The sequence below is a fragment of the Phalacrocorax carbo genome, chromosome 2 (assembly GCF_963921805.1).
Source record: "Phalacrocorax carbo chromosome 2, bPhaCar2.1, whole genome shotgun sequence".
NCBI lineage: Eukaryota > Metazoa > Chordata > Aves > Suliformes > Phalacrocoracidae > Phalacrocorax > Phalacrocorax carbo.
In genome coordinates, this window is record NC_087514.1 from 120,176,202 (window position 1) to 120,193,599 (window position 17,398).

The following is a 17,398-nucleotide window of genomic DNA, read 5'->3' on the forward strand; positions in this document are numbered from 1 at the left end:
TTTTCAGCTCAAAGGATTCAGAAAAAGGAAAACTTGTAGCTTTGGGAGTTGGAAACTAACATGACTAACAGTAAGAGCAGGCTTTCCTGTTGCCTAAAATTTAACATAGTCAGTGCAGAGACTTGAAAGACTGTATAAACAGAATGCTGTCTTTTGTAGGAACATTGCTAAAACAGGACAGTGGCGCACACACACAAAGAAAAAACAGGCAAAAGGAAGGCTAGCCCAAAATAACGTTGATGTGTTGAACTGAAATAGGTTCTGTTTATATTTTAAACAATCATAGAGAGTCATGCTCATATGCTATGAAAATGGATGACAGAAAATGGACTTTAGAGCACTTAAATGTAGCACTTACAAGAAAGAAGTGAAATTTGTGTCCAAAATATAAAGCTGTCATGGCCAAAGTCTGCAAACTTTTGTGTACTTAAAAAATCTTGTTTCTATTAATGGTCATATTAAGTTTGAAGTGTGAAAGCTGAAGACTAGGTATTTGTATCTATAAAGATTTAATCTATTAATGTTTTAAGTATTATGATTGAAAAGTGACAACAAAGAGTTCTAAGCTTAAAGGTACACTTTAAAAACAAAGGTTTCCAGGTACATGTATCTCTGCAGAAGAAAGGATCATCAGACTCACAACTGGGTAGGTAATTCAGTGTAACATATGGAAAAAGCTTACACCTGATATTCTATTGGGCCTCAGAAGATCTTTAAAAAAATGTCTGCGACACAGACTGAACAAATCATACCCAGCGTCTCTGGATAATTATTTTTGCTATTTAAATTGTTCGTATCAAATCACTCCCCTCAAAGCGCACACAGGCCCTGACCTTACATCTATGAGTATTTCTTGAATACGTCAATTACAATGGCACTATTTCAACAGGATCATGATAACTCTAAAGAGTTAGTTACTTCCTAGACACCAAATGGACTAATTTTCTCCCAGCCTGTATTTTTCTCCTTCTTTTCTACAGCTTTTGAGGAAGTTGTGAGAAAATGGAGATACACTTATAAGAAGTGTTTTGTCAAAGCCTATATTGTAATTCTCAATCCATCATGTAGAGTGCCCAGAGCACTCAGTGGATGGCTGCAGATGGATTTTAAAAAACGTAGAAGAATAACAAAGAATCGGATATATTCTGTACTCATTCTACATACAGAACATGCCTTTTCTATTCTTACTCAGGTGACCTGCTGTTAAACTGGATTAAATATGCTTTTGCAAAAGAATTTCCATCTTGAGCATATATGTCTCATGCATCTGACCCTTCAAGGTCATTCTAATTAAAGACACACTACATCACCATTTACTAAATGCAGTTGCAGTTAATGTAATTTACCATGGCATTTCTAATACATTACAAGACATTTTACTTGGATTCCAATATGAAATAGAACAACTACCAACATAATGAAATCATTACAGCAATTAATAAAAACATAGTTGTATAAAATCCTGACCCTGCAGCAGAAAAACCTGAGTGGGATAGTGGCTAAAACAAAACAGAAAGAGCATTTCCATCAAAGCAGAGACAGGCACAAATGCAATCTAGCAAACAGACGGTATCAGGGTTAGGGAACTTGGCATTGTGCCAGTCTGCTACAGAGCTCAAGCTCACACAAACCTAGTCTTCCACAAATTCATTTAAAAATTGTCTCCTGAGGAAAAAAACTTCCAGGTATTCGACAATCAATATATTTGATATGCTGCCCTATCCTCCACCTGTTTCAAATTCCTAAACTGTTCCAACCCTGTAAAAACAGGAAGATCAGGAAGAGAAGGAAACGTGCATGCTGACATAACTGAGTAATTGTTGGTTGTAGATTTACTGATAAGCAAGGGAATGCCATACTGCTGTATATGTAGTTTAGTGCTGCAAAGGGATAAACATGATTGAAGGGAAATGTCTTGCCTTAGCAAAATACTGAGGCTCTTTTCCCTGGGTGTCTCACACTCTTCATCTAAGGTCATGAGTAAGCCACTGCTCTGGATATTGTGTTCACACCACCATTACCTAAATAACTGCATAAATTCCTTTAAGCATTTCCTCTATCCTTGACTGCTTTGAGGCTTTTTATTTCAGATTAGTGAAGTGGTTGTCTAGCTGACTTCGCCACCCATGCCATCCACTAGACTAAAGCTAATGGAGCCTGCTCTAGATTTGACCACTGCTAACCATGATGCCTCCTTTGTGTCTATTCCACTTGTAGCAGAGACTGAATGTCAATGATCACTTTTCTCAAAGCAATATTGAAACTTTTGATGATGCAGGTGCACAAACCAATAAATCAAATAAAGATGCTTTAATATCAAGCTCCATTTGAAATGGAAGTGAGGTGATTATGGAAAAAAGTAAAATCTCTGATAAATATAAAATAATTGGTGAATCTGGTTTTTTTTCAAGCTCAGAAACCACTTCCATAAATTATCAATCAATAAAAAGTCAAATCCCTTTAAAATTTTTTCTCTAGCTGTATCCTTTTGATGCTTCCAATACACTTTATAAGTGTTCAGACAACTGAGAAGAGCATAGTCAGGGCCTTGTGGATGCCATGATTCCTGCAGACTTTATGACCAGCTTCCTGCAAAGTAAACAGGTCTTGCATCTAAGTAACTGATTAAAGCCACTAGCTCCTTAATAAGTTAGGTGCCTTTTTTACTGTAAGCAATAACTAAGCAGCTGAAAACTAGAGGCAATAAATATACTGAACCTTTGCTGCATTACACTCAGGGTGTACCTAAAATGCATTGTGCCTCCACATACAGGAACTAGCTCAGACACAAATAGTAGCACGAAGTGCCTGCATGTGCAGGATTTGGTGAGGAGCTGGGTACGTATTTGGGCTTTTGTACCAAGATAGAAACTGTGCTGTCAATACCAAAATTAGCTAGTATAAAGCTAGTGCATACATGTCTCCATGTGCTGTAGCTGACTGAGTGCTGCGGGCACTGCATCAGACAGCATCGGCTTGAGATGGAAACAGAACAGGTAGGAGGAAATGGAAGCTGGAGAGAGACCAGAGGAAGGGGCAGAAGGAAACTAAGGGGCTATAAAGACAAAAAGGGAAGCAGGTAAGAAAGACCAAGGAGAACAAAAGAAAAACAACTGAATAATTTTTGTTAGACTTCATACACAAATTATTTATGTGCAGTGACTGAATAACCAGACTGTGATGTAGAAATGATTTGCAAAGCCTCTGCTACTCTGAACTTATAGGCCTCAAAGTACAGAACCTACACAGGAGGGAATTGCCGGTGGTGAAGAGCTGGCTCTACACCAACTTCATGTAACAGTGAGTGGCCGAGGAAGAGATATCAGTGTAGACACTTCTGGCAACTGAATCATTAGCATGGACGTTTTGCACATAGGTGCAACAGCAGCAAATAAAATACCTCACCACTGTATTTTTATTCTTTTTAGCGGATGAGAAGATTCAGAGAGTAGAACATCCTTTCTAATGCACTGCCAGGAAAATAAAGTGGAGGCAGATAAAATAAAGAGGAAGCAGATCTAAATAATGTTTTGGAAGTTGTAGTTTTGATCCCTGCACATGAAAACCACACACATATCTACAGCAAACCATGGCCATATGAACAGTGGTACTATTTTTAGCAGCAAGGATCCAACTGGACATTGCCGCATGCAGAATCCTATAGTATTTCAGATAAGGGAATTAGCTCTGCAAAAGTAATAGTTATAAAGCAGCTAGTTTCTAAGGGGATTAATATCAACCCGTAGTATTATTGATATATACAGAAACTACATGGAAGTATCCCACAACAATATAACGCAAAAGTACCTAATTCCTGACCATAATGATAGTTTAAATGAACTTTCTACATGGCTGAACAGGTATACAAAGCACCAGTACTCTTCAGGCTCTACTACTGCATTAAACAAACTATAGTTTGGACAGTAAGCCATGCTCCAGTGCCCTATTGGATGTGAGTGTCTTTAAAATAATCAGGTGGAGAAAATCAGACATATGATCTTATGTTGTCTGCTGAGTAAAAGTATCCCCTGATAGACGGTACTAGATTTCTTGTTTATAATCCCAGTGAGATATTCCTTTAAGCCTTTGTGCGGGGGGAAAAAAAAAAAGCCAAATCTCTTCCTAATTAAAGTGCATATTAAAACCTGAAAAGCTCAAATACATTTCAAATTGCTGTACAATGTCAAATAATTTAAGCTGTTGAAATGCTTCAATATTTTTTTTTTCTGCAGGGAGTAATTGTCAATGTTGGAAGCAAGCCAAAAAGCCCAGCTTGGCCAGATAAAAGACATCTTGAAAAATATCACTTTCTAAATTTGTAAATTAAGTAATTCAGATAAAGCTGGGGGAGAAAGAAAAAAATATTTTTCTCCCTGTACAAAACCTTCTCTGAATAAAGAATTAAACAGCAAAAATAGCTAATGAAAGAAAAAACCGACCCAACTTCTAGAGCACCACTTTAACTGGATGCAAATATTTTGTTATGCATGAAAACACAAGTTTGTGCCACAAACAAGAATTTGTGCCTGCAAGAATCTGTGCGTGTAAAGAGAGGTACATAGAAATATAAATAGGGAATTTGAGTTCCTGGCCGCAAAAGCATTCCTCGGATGAGACAGAGAAAGCCTAAGGCTTAGATAAATCCATACAAGCAGAGCATACCTTTGTACAATGTGGATTTCACCTTCAGCTATCTATACCTTGTCCACTTACCAAACACAGACCCAAGGAACACCTGGAGAAAAAGCAGCTGATGGACTAGTTGTCATAGGGCAGGATTTTTTACTTGATTTGCTCTCTTTCCCATCCTACTTCCCTAGTAAATATTTATTCAGGCACTGCTTTGATTGGAAGCATTAATGTCTACCCTGACCCTCTACAAAAGGTCTCACTAAGTTCTCCAAGTGGAGATGCACATCAGATAGCTTTCATGTGGCTACCTAGTGTATCAATTAAGCTAAGCTGTGGACATGACTATGAGTTACACTGTCAGTCACCTATGTTTAATGGAGAAGACTGATAAGTTAATGTTACTTACATGCAAACATGTGAGACAGTTTAAAGAAGCATTTCTGCTTTTATCTTAAATTGCATCAGAAGTGTATAGCTGCTGGTTTATTTTCTAAAACAGCAACATTTTCACTTTATTTACTGTCATATAATATTTATAAGGTACCTACACCTCCACCCCTGGGGTGCTTCATGAGCAATTAAAACGCAATCATCATAATAAAGAAATAAATAACCTTAATTAAAACATTGCACAGGAACCTTCCTCAGATGCAGAGCCAGTGGGGAGCTGTCTGTCTTCATGAGATTTTACATATCTGTCAGTTAGACTGAGATCCAAATGCAACATCGGGTTTCAGGGACATCATCCGGATTTATTATACTCCTTGAGGGCCATGTATTCATGCCCCACCAAACAGATGATACTCCAATGTAAATCACTTATTTGTTAGATAAGATTTTTAAATTGCTTCATTTAATTACATTTTAGAAAGAGTTCTGGGTGCCTGGACCACACACAATCCCCCTTACTGCCCTGCTACTGTTCCTATCCTTTCTTTCAAAAACAAACAGAACATCTCCAACAATGTCTCTTCCCACTCTTACATTTTGTTTTTCCACTGAGGGCTGTTATATTATAACCTTTGGTACTTCCTTCTATCATTTTCTCTTCAATGTTTTGTTTACTGCCCCTCATCATTCCAGGCAAGGAAGAAACCTGCAAAATATTCTCCCCCTACATGTTACCCATCTGCAGGCCTAGATTGTTCTCAATTAAGTTGCTTTAATCCTCAATTTTTCAGTGTAATATTCCCCAGAGGGAGCAGAAGACCACAGCAAAAGAATACTTCTGGTCTGAAGTACGTTTGCTTTCAAAAGCACTACGCAGACCTTTTCTGTGTACTAAAACTTCAGAACTGAAGGAGATGAAGAAAAAAGAATTCATTTCTTTAAAGTCTTTGGACACAGAATCACAGTTTTTCCTGGGTCAAAGCTCCTATTTGACAACATAATTTACTCTCCAACTCCAAAGTAATTTTTTTTGTGCTTTGCTTGGCATTTTGTTTAAATTCTTCATATGAAATTATCCATCCCTTTTAAATATTCTGATACACACTAAGGACATTCTGAACAGTTTCTGATGCATAACATCAACTCTATGACTTACATTTTTAATACACAACCTTACCTGCCCCAGAACATATGTCTAACTCATTCCTTCTAGCGTAACACCAGAACGTGTAAATGCTCTGCCAATTTTGAAGAGAGCATGCTGGCAACAACCATGACTCTAGAATGCCTCTGCTAGAGATACTGACTGTGGCACCACCCCTTCACACTTTACATGAAGAGTGCAGGCCCTTAAGGATGGTCATGTGCGCTATTACAGCTGAGGCAATGATGATGGCTATTTTCAAAGTAATCAGTGCAGCTGTCCCACCCTGGACTTTCCTTTTGCAGCTGCAAGTTCACAAGTTCAATACAAATAGAGAGAAAAGTTCTCATGAAGCCACGGGACTAAGGGCGCAACCAAAAGGCACTATCCCTCATCTAACACAGAGGCACAGATATTGGTACAGTTGGCTCTTGCCTCAAGTAAGTACGTGGTTTCCACAGATACATGGGAAGAGGTGTATGCCACCTTCTTCCTGAGCCTGCCACCTTTCTTTTTGTTTGGATGAGGAGAATCCAGCTAAGAGCTAAAATCATACTGCAATGTTCAGCTAATTCCATGTTTACAATTTACCGTAAGGTTGCTGAGCTATGTATATTATATATGATGCCTTTCCTGTGCTTTGAATATGTTGTTTTCTAATTTTGTCTGTACCTACTGGTATTCACTGAGGACCATGTGGACTCATGGCTTTCAAGTTCAGTCTTGAAGCATTTAGATTCTGACTGATGCATTTTAATTTTGGGAGATCTCTCAAGTTCTAGACAGGATTCAGAAAAGTGAAATACAACAGGATAATAAAATTTCCTTTTTTTCCAGGAGGAATTCAGGATTTCTCCTTGCCTAAGGCATTTACTATTTATTTTCAGTTAATTACTACAGGGGACTCTATACACCAGGCTTCGTCCTGTTACAACTACGTTTAGAACATATTCTCCTTTTCTGAGCTGTCCTTTTATATTGAATTATAAATAGCTAAGAAGTGCAAACATGTGTAAGGACAAGATGAATACAGGCTGAACTTTCATTGTATCGCTTTGAAACAAAGCATCTTTGTATGCAGTGATCTACTTAATTTGGTGTACAAACAAGTGTTCCTTTCACAGGTCTTCCTGCAAGATACTTGTGACCTACCATTGCACTCAAGTAAATACAGCTAAGAACTTACATGCTGTTTCCTGGCTGATAGCTGCATTTGTCAACCCCTGATGTTGCTCTTATGACAGTTTACAAATTAAAATAATGTGTTGGATGAATAGAAGGCATTGTAGTCTCAAGAGGGTGTCACATACCCTCTTTTTATTTCTGGTGTTCATGAGTGCATATGGCACACACCGTCTCAGTGTGGGCTGACTGCATCACCTCTGAACCAGCAATCCAAAACCTCACCAAATCTCATGTCACCATCATTATTCTCTGGGAGCCCTCCTGTCACCTCAACCTGAAACACCTGCAAAGGCTGCAAGCAGTAACCAATCCTCCTTTCTTTGTCTTTGTTGCAAACAGATACAAACATACAACAAACAAAAGAAAGTTCTATTCTCGCCTATTGTCCTTTCTTTCTGAGAGTGTGTTTGAATGATCCAAACCAAAACAGTAACACTGATGAATGGACTGCAATTGTTTTATACTGTTTCATACTACACAGCTGGTCATTGTTAAAACAGAACTAATCAACATATGGTTGCAAGAGGAAAAAATAGAACTTGTGTATCGTGTACAGTCTACATAGCCTAGATTTTAATTTTTATAGTCTAGAAATTCACAGTATGTCAATAAAAAAAGACCTTAAACCCCACAGTTTTTCTTTAAAACACAAAATTCTTCCAATAATAATTCCAAGTGAGTTACAAGAGAGACACGCATTTCCGAGACACTTACTATTTGTCGTTGTCAACTGAAAAAACATTCCTGGGAGAAGAATTTGTTCTGGATTACTAAAAATTGTCACCCAGATCACATTAGAATTGAAATTAGACAGAAGATGCATGATCCTACTAGAGTTTCCAACAGCCAGACTTTGATAGTAGTTTAGACCAGCTTCTTTATGTAACTAACTTTGTGAGAGAATGAAAGAGAGCTGGAGCTAATTTTGAAATTAAAACGTGACTAGAATTCAGTAATTGATATGTATGCATGTACATCAGAATGGATTTGATTCTAATGAGAAGGCAGAAGTTCTTTTAACATCTTGAGATTCAGGAGGAAACGTTAAAACTTTATATCTTCTTGATATAGATAATATCTTAGGTACATATAAAGGAGTATATATGTGCATGTATGCATATTTATGTGCACTATAAATATGATGTTGGTATATATGGTGTGTAATGTATGCAAAAATGGTCAGAATTTTTATAATTATGCCCTCTACATGACTAGAGATGGGTTAAATGAATGCATCCATCTTTGCCTTTTTTTCTGTGAAAGCTCATGGAGTTACAGGAAGGAGATGCAAGACTGTTTTGACTTGTAAATTCTATTTTAAAATGCACCTGAAGGTGGGTGTTTTGTTCATCTATAGCCTTGTTTAGATGAGGAAGTTAACAGGTGAATTTGAAATTCAATAGCTAATACACATTAATTTCCTGTGTTAACACTATTTCCTGTATTAACATTAAGTATACAGAATAAGTAGAATAAGTATGCAGAATAATATTTCACACAAAGTAAAGAGATGTCCACACTAGGAGACAGAGGGGAATTACATTTTGAAATTACAGCTACTGATACAAGGAAGTGGGTTAAAAAGAAAATTATCCTCTATATATTTTAAGGGCATTCAAGCAAGTTTCAACACAGAATACTTTCAAGATTGCCATCTCACAGGGATGTACCTCACAGTAGACTGAAGAAGAGTTTAACTGTAAGAGAAGATAAAGACTCTAATCTTACAAATGAAATCTAGATCATTTTAGTGACTGAGCTCTTAAATATGTAAATATTTTGTGGGGTTTTATATTAAAAAATTTTAATGAAGTCTTGATTGCTGATCTGATTGTAATTACATGGTGACTAGATTTATCTTATACTTTTAGGTGTCAGAGTTCTTTTTAACAGTTATTACTTAATAAAAATATTGCAAAAACATTTTGAAATCCAAATCTAATATTTTTCTCAGGTAAAGGCAAGTGGAAGCAATAATTTCTACATTCTCCATGATTTGTATTGTGGAAACCCCCAGGTGTACCAGTTGATTTGAAAATATCGAAATTTTTTTTCAGTAGGATAAACGATCCATTATACCATCTAATTTTACTGATGAGAGTTACTTTTCGCATTAAGTATTCCTTCAAGTACACAAGCATCTTTTGGTTAATATTAACTCAATGTAACTAACAAATAATTGCTTCTTAGATCTACGCAAAGCTAAGGCTTTTAACTCATGTAACAAAAACAAGACTAGCCAAAATATTGTTGAAAATAAGGTTATCCTGCCTAACATCTACACACACAAGAGAAAGTCCAAAGGATGAGTGGAATGCCGTTTTCATATCTTACAACTCTAATATTTTCAAGAGAGAAGGTAAAAAGCATTTTCATTTCATCCCATGGTTTGTCATAAGAAATTTATTGCCATAAATTGGGAGAATTGTAAAGATTCATTTAAAGATCGTCGGACAAATTACAGGTTTAATATATTCTGTAACTGAGTTACTGCAGCTATAAAAGATATAATAAATGAAATAAGGATTCTGAATTTAAGTTTTAGTTCATGTTAATGTGTCATGGTTTTAGCTGGGATAGAGTTAATTTTCTTCACTCTAGCTGGTATAGTGCTGTGCTTTGAAATTAGCATGGAAAAAAAACCTGTTGAGATAACACACAGATGTTTGGGCTGTTGCTGGGTAGCGCTGATACTAGTCAAGGACATGTCTACCTTCCCATGCTCTGCTGGGTGCACAAGAAGCCGGGAGGGGAGGGGGCACAGCTAAAAGAGCGGATTCAAACTGACCAAAGGGATATTCCATATCGTGTAACGTCATGCCCAGTGCGGTACCTGGGAGAGGCTGGCTGGGGGAGGAGGAGGCAATCGCGGCTCGGGGACGGGCAGCGTCGGTCGGCGGGTGGTGAGCGGTTGTATCATTTTTGTTTCCGTGGGTTTTTTTTTTTCCCCTGTTTTCTCTTTCCCTTCCTTTTCCATTTTATTGTATTAACATTATTGTCATGATTATAATAATAATTTATCATTATCATTTTATTGTAATCATTAAACTGTGCTTATCTCAACCCACAAGTTCTTTTGCTCGTCCGATTCTCTTCCCCACCCCGCAGGGGTGGGTGCGGAGTGAGCGAGCGGCTGCGTGGCGTTCAGTTGCCAGCTGAGGCTGAACCACGACATAATGTCTTAAATTCTGCAATGTAATACTTGAGCCATAGCTAAAGTCCCTATACAACTATATTACTAAGGGCACTTGTTCTACATGTGTGGTCATTTTTCTCGTCTCACCTGCCAAAGGGAGATGTTCAGAATTTGTTCTACTGAATCGGCCTCCATTGACTTGAAAGTTGCATGGACTTTCAAACTATATTCTTGCTTAAAAGAATAGCTTGTTTATTCAGACTACAACCAAACAATTTTGGTTTTAATTCTCACTAATGAAGCCTGTTTTCAACCACTCGTCATGGGAAAATATCAATGAAATTTTTCTTACTTGTTTCCCATGTAAGAGATTTGAGTTTCAAATCTCAAAGTGGTAAAAAGATAAAGCCACACAAGCCTGGAAAATTACTTCTGTGGCTTCTTTACTATGCAAGAAAGAAGACTGATAGCTGAGAAGTGGTATTGCCCACCCCACCCCTCAAGAAAAATGAACCAAAGTTGTGGGGTTTTCTTGTCACAATTAATAGACTGATTTAATTTAACTGCTGTCATTAGCTTCAGAAGACAGTGCAGTGTAAGGACTAAATTCTGCCACTGCATTGTTGCTGCAGGTTGGTAACTAGTGAAGCAACTAAGATGTTGATGGCAGTACCCATGATTAAGTTACTATCTGATGATGATTTGCCACACTCCCTGAAGAACGAAGCCTTGTATCTGCAGCTTTTGTTGAACTGCAGACTACTGAAAGACAATCACCGTGTAAGTGAAAACTGCCATTCCATTAAACGATTAAAAGAAGTCCTATAGTTCTACCAGAGACTGGAGCACAGGATTCTGTTTGTAAACAGTCAATGCCATTTTTTTAATGGCCCTCAGAAGGACAAGAATTAAACTGAGGACTAAATGTAACAACGGACCTTAGAAAGAAAATTTGCTTGTAAACCATTAAGCATACAGGAGTTAAGGATCACTGTGAAGACATGGGGCCAATTTCAGTTGCAATGTAACTTCCTAAGTCAACGGTTAGAGTCTTCTACTAATATCCAGTTACAATAATCTACAAAAGGACTGAAGCATTTTATATCATGACTCACTTTGCAGTAAAATTGAAATCATTAAACAAATTTTCTCTAGGAGCAGAGCAATACATTCACTTGCTCACAGGAAACATAAAGGGGTGATAATGTATTAATTAACATGTTTGTGATAGATGGATAGCGACATGAGGAACTGAATCCTTCCAAACCTCTGCTTAACAGAAACAGTCTTTCAAAACTGTATACTTTCTTAGATCACAAAGACAAAATATCATTCCAAACTGGAAAGCAGAAGGAGGGAGGGGGAGAAGGGAAGAGAGGCTGAAATATAAAACACTCCAAAAATTGAAACAGTGGTGCAAACCTGATATTTCCTTTAGTTGTTACCTAAGAATATATTGGAATTACAGAAAACAAGTAACTTCTTGCTAAAAGTCAATAATCTTCTCCTTTTATAACACAGGTACATCACAGCAAATCTTTAGTCCATTTACTTTCTCTCTAAAATCTTTGAACTACATCTCCATATATATAAATATATGGAGAATATATATATATAAAATGAATACCTAAAGGAGATTTGCTGCACACAAATAAGATAGTGGCGTACCGACAACAGAACAAATGTGAATGTTTTCTTGTATCTGTTAAAAAATTTACTGACAGTTACAGTATAAATGAGCAATCAGGATGTCAGATCCAAACAGACATGATGTATGTAAGATATGACAAAAAGAACATTTGGCATGTGTTGTAGACATTGAAAGAAATGGACAATTTCTTTATAGGAAATATTATAGGATTATAATAGGATTTGATTCTAGCAATCCACTGAATTCTCCAGACAATATTCATCTACTGATGCAGAATTCTGTTCATCAATAACCTTGTGGTACCATAATGGCCTAAAACACTCACTAAATACTTTGACCAGAGTTCCTCAGTCAAGAGCAAAGGCTGAAGTAACTCTAATCCTAATCGCCAAATCTTTCTATGCCTACTGAACTTCAGTGGGAGCAAAGACAGCTCAGCACCCTGTGCACTGCACTCACTGGGATTTTTTTCCAGGCGAACCCCACTTAACTTTGAGAACTAGGAGTCAGATGATTTCATCAGCAATGAACCCAGACAACGCTTAGACTGGGTAAAATGGGTTATATTTCTTTACGTTGTTTGGGATTCTGATGCCCTGTAATTAGTGGGAGAGCTCTCTCAAATGGAAAATGTCCAGCAGCTATTAAAAGTAGCTTTATAACAAACTCAATTTAATTGTCTTGTGGATAGCATGAAATTGAATACACTAAAATCATTAACTTTCAATACGCAAATTGTTTTTTTTATAATTATGTTTTCTGACCACAGGAACCCTGTGTATCAGAGCCAACAATACACACATTACACTACTAAACAAAAGTTGAGGCCACAGGTCAGTTGACCTTCACGTTTAACATTCATAGATGAAACTACTTTCTAAAGTAAGTGGGTTTTGTTTTAGACTACTTCCCCTGCTGATAGACATAATTCTAAACTTAAGAATTATGCTATTTTCCTTCCTTTGGCATGTTTTACCCTTAACTGTGTAATAAAAATGCTATTGGAATATTGCATGGTACGTATTAGCTATTTTATTCCTTATATTATGTTTGGAAATATGTATAAATTCAATTTAACCATCCTATATATTGCAATCTCACAGGATTATAGCCCTTCATTTAAAACTCTGGGTGTAGTTTATAGAGTAATAAATGATTGAAAGTGTTGTATTCTTCATGATCACCCTTTCAGAATGTGAGATAACAATTCTTGCCATGACTTCCAATGCAGTTACAGTTAACTTCTTCTTCTGTAATCTTTACATTACAGTCTCAGCACTTGCGGTATTTATCTACTCCTCCTTATAACCTGTAGTGTGTACAGGTCATTTCAGAAGAAAACTCACTCCATGGAAACAGTTTATTTTCTACACAATACAGTGAGCAATGTGTTGCTCCCCTTCATAACTTGATATTTTTAAAATTGTATTGTCATCCAGTTTTACTAACAGTTAATCCAGCATTACGGGCAAAAGAAATACTGTCAGGACAAATGGCTGAAGGTGAAATGAGAAGGACAAAAGGAAGAAATGGCTCAAATCACTGATCATCTTAGATGTCTGCATACTAAGGGAAAAATACAACAACTGGTAGACATCTTAGCAGAGATCCAATGGTATACTCAAGTTGGTTGCCCTGCATTTAATTTATTTTCTTTCAGGAAGATAGAAGAGAGAAAAGATAAAAGGTGATGTTAGCTTGCATGTGAAGGATTTGCTCTGAAGCCTGGAATGTGGATGAACCCACTGAAAGTCTGTGAACAGTAAAAAGAATAGAGGATCTCCTCTGGGAAGCTTACTCATTAAACCAAATCAGCAAAATCAGATAAATCAAGATTTCTGCAGGCCTTTGGCAAAATCATTCAAAAAGAGTGGTTGGAATGAGGGATGTCTGTTGTCCAGATATCTCTTGGGGAAGGAACATGTTTTGTCTAGTCTTGAATTGCATTGGTCAAAAAGAACTATGCACAAACACTCCCTGATATTTGTTTCTAATAACAGGAAGCGACTGCTGGAGGAGACTGAACTAGATAGCATCTTGGTCTTCAATAACTTCATAGGAGAATATAGAAGAAAAAAATGCCCCCATGAAGGCAGTTGAACACTGAAAGGATGCTCAAAGAGGCCATGAAATCTCCACTCTTGGAGATACTAGAAACTGGACAAGGTCGTTAGCAACCTGATCTAAGCTGGCCTTATTTTGAATAGGGGTTTGAGCTGGGGGCACCTCAAAAGTCCTACCCAAGCTATACTATTTCTTTGATTCTATGATCCTTTGTGAAATGGCAGTGTTCTCAGCCCTCAAAAGGGAAAGGAGAAAGAACTATGAACATAGACTGAAACTGAACTTCAGTAAACTCAAGAATCAAACCAATATATACCTGCCTTAGAATCATACCTTTAATAGTGGCTGAACTATTAACTGAAGTAACTATATTCTCAGTTGAATCCCTTTTGCATAAGAAGAATGAAAGGTCGCTAGTATGGCATCAATCTTTAAAAAAACGGTTGAAGGGGACACTCAACCTGCAGCAAAAACAGTTTAGGTTAGACATCAGGAAGAACATCCTAGCAATAAAGGTAGGCAATCAATAAAAAAGACCAAGTAGATAAGTTGCAGAAGCTCCAATATCGGAAACTGTTTAATAATAGGTTGGACAACCCTATAGTCACCCAGTAACATTCACAAACTGGATGATTCAACTGCTGCATCCTGTCTCAGCTAAAAATCTGTGTTCATCTCATAGACATCCACTTACCAGTATGACTAAAACTAAGACACACATTTTCTTTTGATCTCTCCCTTCTGTTTCCTTTGCCAATCACCAAATCTCTCTCATTAGCATTCATATGCAGGAGCTGATCACTACTTTGAGTTAGGCTTCCTTCTAAATCCTCGCACCCACATTACGTCTAAATGGTAATCAAGTTAGAAAGCCCCACTTCACCTCCAAGATTCTGTCATGCTATCTAACCAAAGGATCTGGATCTCATTACCCATTATTCATAATATTGTAAACTCCTTTCTATTGGTCTCAGTCAGCACAAGCTGGCTCTGCTTGTACATACCCAGAAAGCTGCTGAAAAAGTCATTTTCCAAGTTCATATTACAACAGCTGTCTCTTTGCATCCCTCCACTGGCTCCCCTCTTTTATTGCAAGAGATCAGGAAAAAGTGGTACGCATTTTCAGAATGTGCACATGTATCTCTACCCTATCAAACAATTCTTACTGAGGTGGTGATCAGCCAATGCTGAACTCATTTTAGGCTTACTAAACGAACAGGCAAGCATGCAACCAGTAAAGTAATTTGTGCTTCCTTCCTTGCTGTCCCTGATACTTTGGGCATCTGTTAACATCAAATCTGCATAGCAGCCTCGTTATTCTCCTCACATCTATCTTTGCTTAGGCAGCCTTCACAGGATTGCAATGCTAGTTAAATTGCTGGTGTTTTAACACAACATGCTATCAGACTGACCGAAACCAGCCCACTGATTCCTTGTCCTCCTTCGGTCCTCATTTACGTTCATTTTATAATACATTGGCTTGTATTTAAGATTTAATTTGTAGGATAAAAGTACATTTTTTCTTTTCTGTGTGCATAGTACCTAACAAAATGGGTCCTAGAGCATAACTATAGTTCTCACTGCTACAGCCTGGCTTCTCAAAGGTATTTATATGTCTGAGGATCTGGATCTGAAAATCTATAGTTCCTTTTCTTAGCACTTAACGTTACACAACAAACATAAGGCCAGCTATTTCCTAAATGCTTCTTTGTAAATGGAGAAGCTGCTGACTCTCCAGCTCCCCTCTACAAATAATTACACTCTTCTGTACAAGGTATGGTTTTAAACAAAGGTAATTCAATGTTTCTGTAAGCTTAGGTATTGCAGCTTACTGCTGAATACACATTACTTATGCTATTTGAAGCCTCTTTTTCTAAGGACATAAAAGGCAAGTGTAGATAAATAAGACATCTATGCGACTGAACCACCAGAGCACAGTAAAGCCAAAATAAACCCTTTCTTTAGGCATGTGGCAAAGTGCTCAGTACGTCTTCCTTCAAAGAGTAGGGGTATGATTCTTCTCTTAGATATATGCTGGTAGATTTTATCTGCCTGCAGGTGCAATTGCCTACTCATCATGATGAAGAAAGAATATTATAAGAATGATCACCTCTCTCTGCAAGCAGAAAAAGCAACATGTGAATGACGAACCTGAAATCAAGCACAGCAGTGGTTTCATTTCATCATTGCTTGAACGAAGATTAAAAACTGTCTTTCACACTGAACTTATTTTGTTAACAGGGCCATTTTAGTGACATCAACCTTTTCTTTAACCTGTACTATCTTTGTGAAGTAGATTAAGACTAATTTTATTCAGTTAAATTCTTGTATTATTTTAAAACAAATAGACCAGATGATAAACTGGGACGCAAAAGCACTCAGGTATACACCAATGATTTAAAAAGGATTCTTCACGGATACAGAGATCCGAGCTATCATATCCCAGTGGAGGGTCAAGGCCTCGCTGTTGCAATTCCATAAGGATGCTGAACAAACTTTGCATTAACAGCACTTGCAGTACTGGAAAGGCACTGAAAAAAAGGTTTTGTTTGCCTTTCCTATGCTGTAAGCGTGTGAATGCTACATCACAGCTCTCCCCTCAAGTCAAACTGTTTTCAAGAAAACTGAAGGCACTGCAGTCAAATGGCTGCCAGTCCATCTAATTTATACCATTATCTGTACAGACTCAGAATGTCTAAATAATGTAAAGTGATACTTTTTTTTTTTAATTAGAAAGATACTTTATTAAAATGCTTGATCCTCATGCATCAGGGGGACATATATAACACAGTGGCCTTTTTGATATTTAGCAAATATTGTTTGAAGTGTTAAATTAGACTGTTTATTTCAACTAAAATACTGTGTAGTGAAATATCACAGATATATCTATACACAGGGCTTCAGTACAAAAAATGGAAACTGCTATTTGTTCTCCTTTGTCAGAAGGTTGTATTTGTTTTCTTAACATGCATAAAAATAAAAATGTGCAAAAAAGTTATTCATCATGATGGAAAGCATAACAATTTTTCTTCCAGTAAACATTATCTGGCATTCACATATTTCTCACTATACAACACCACATCTATGACAGGGATGTACTCAGACTGAAGCTGATCATTGTAAAAGAGGTGTGAACATTCTCCAGAAGTCTTTCAACATCTTCTGATAAACAATGCTACAAAACTTATATTCTGCA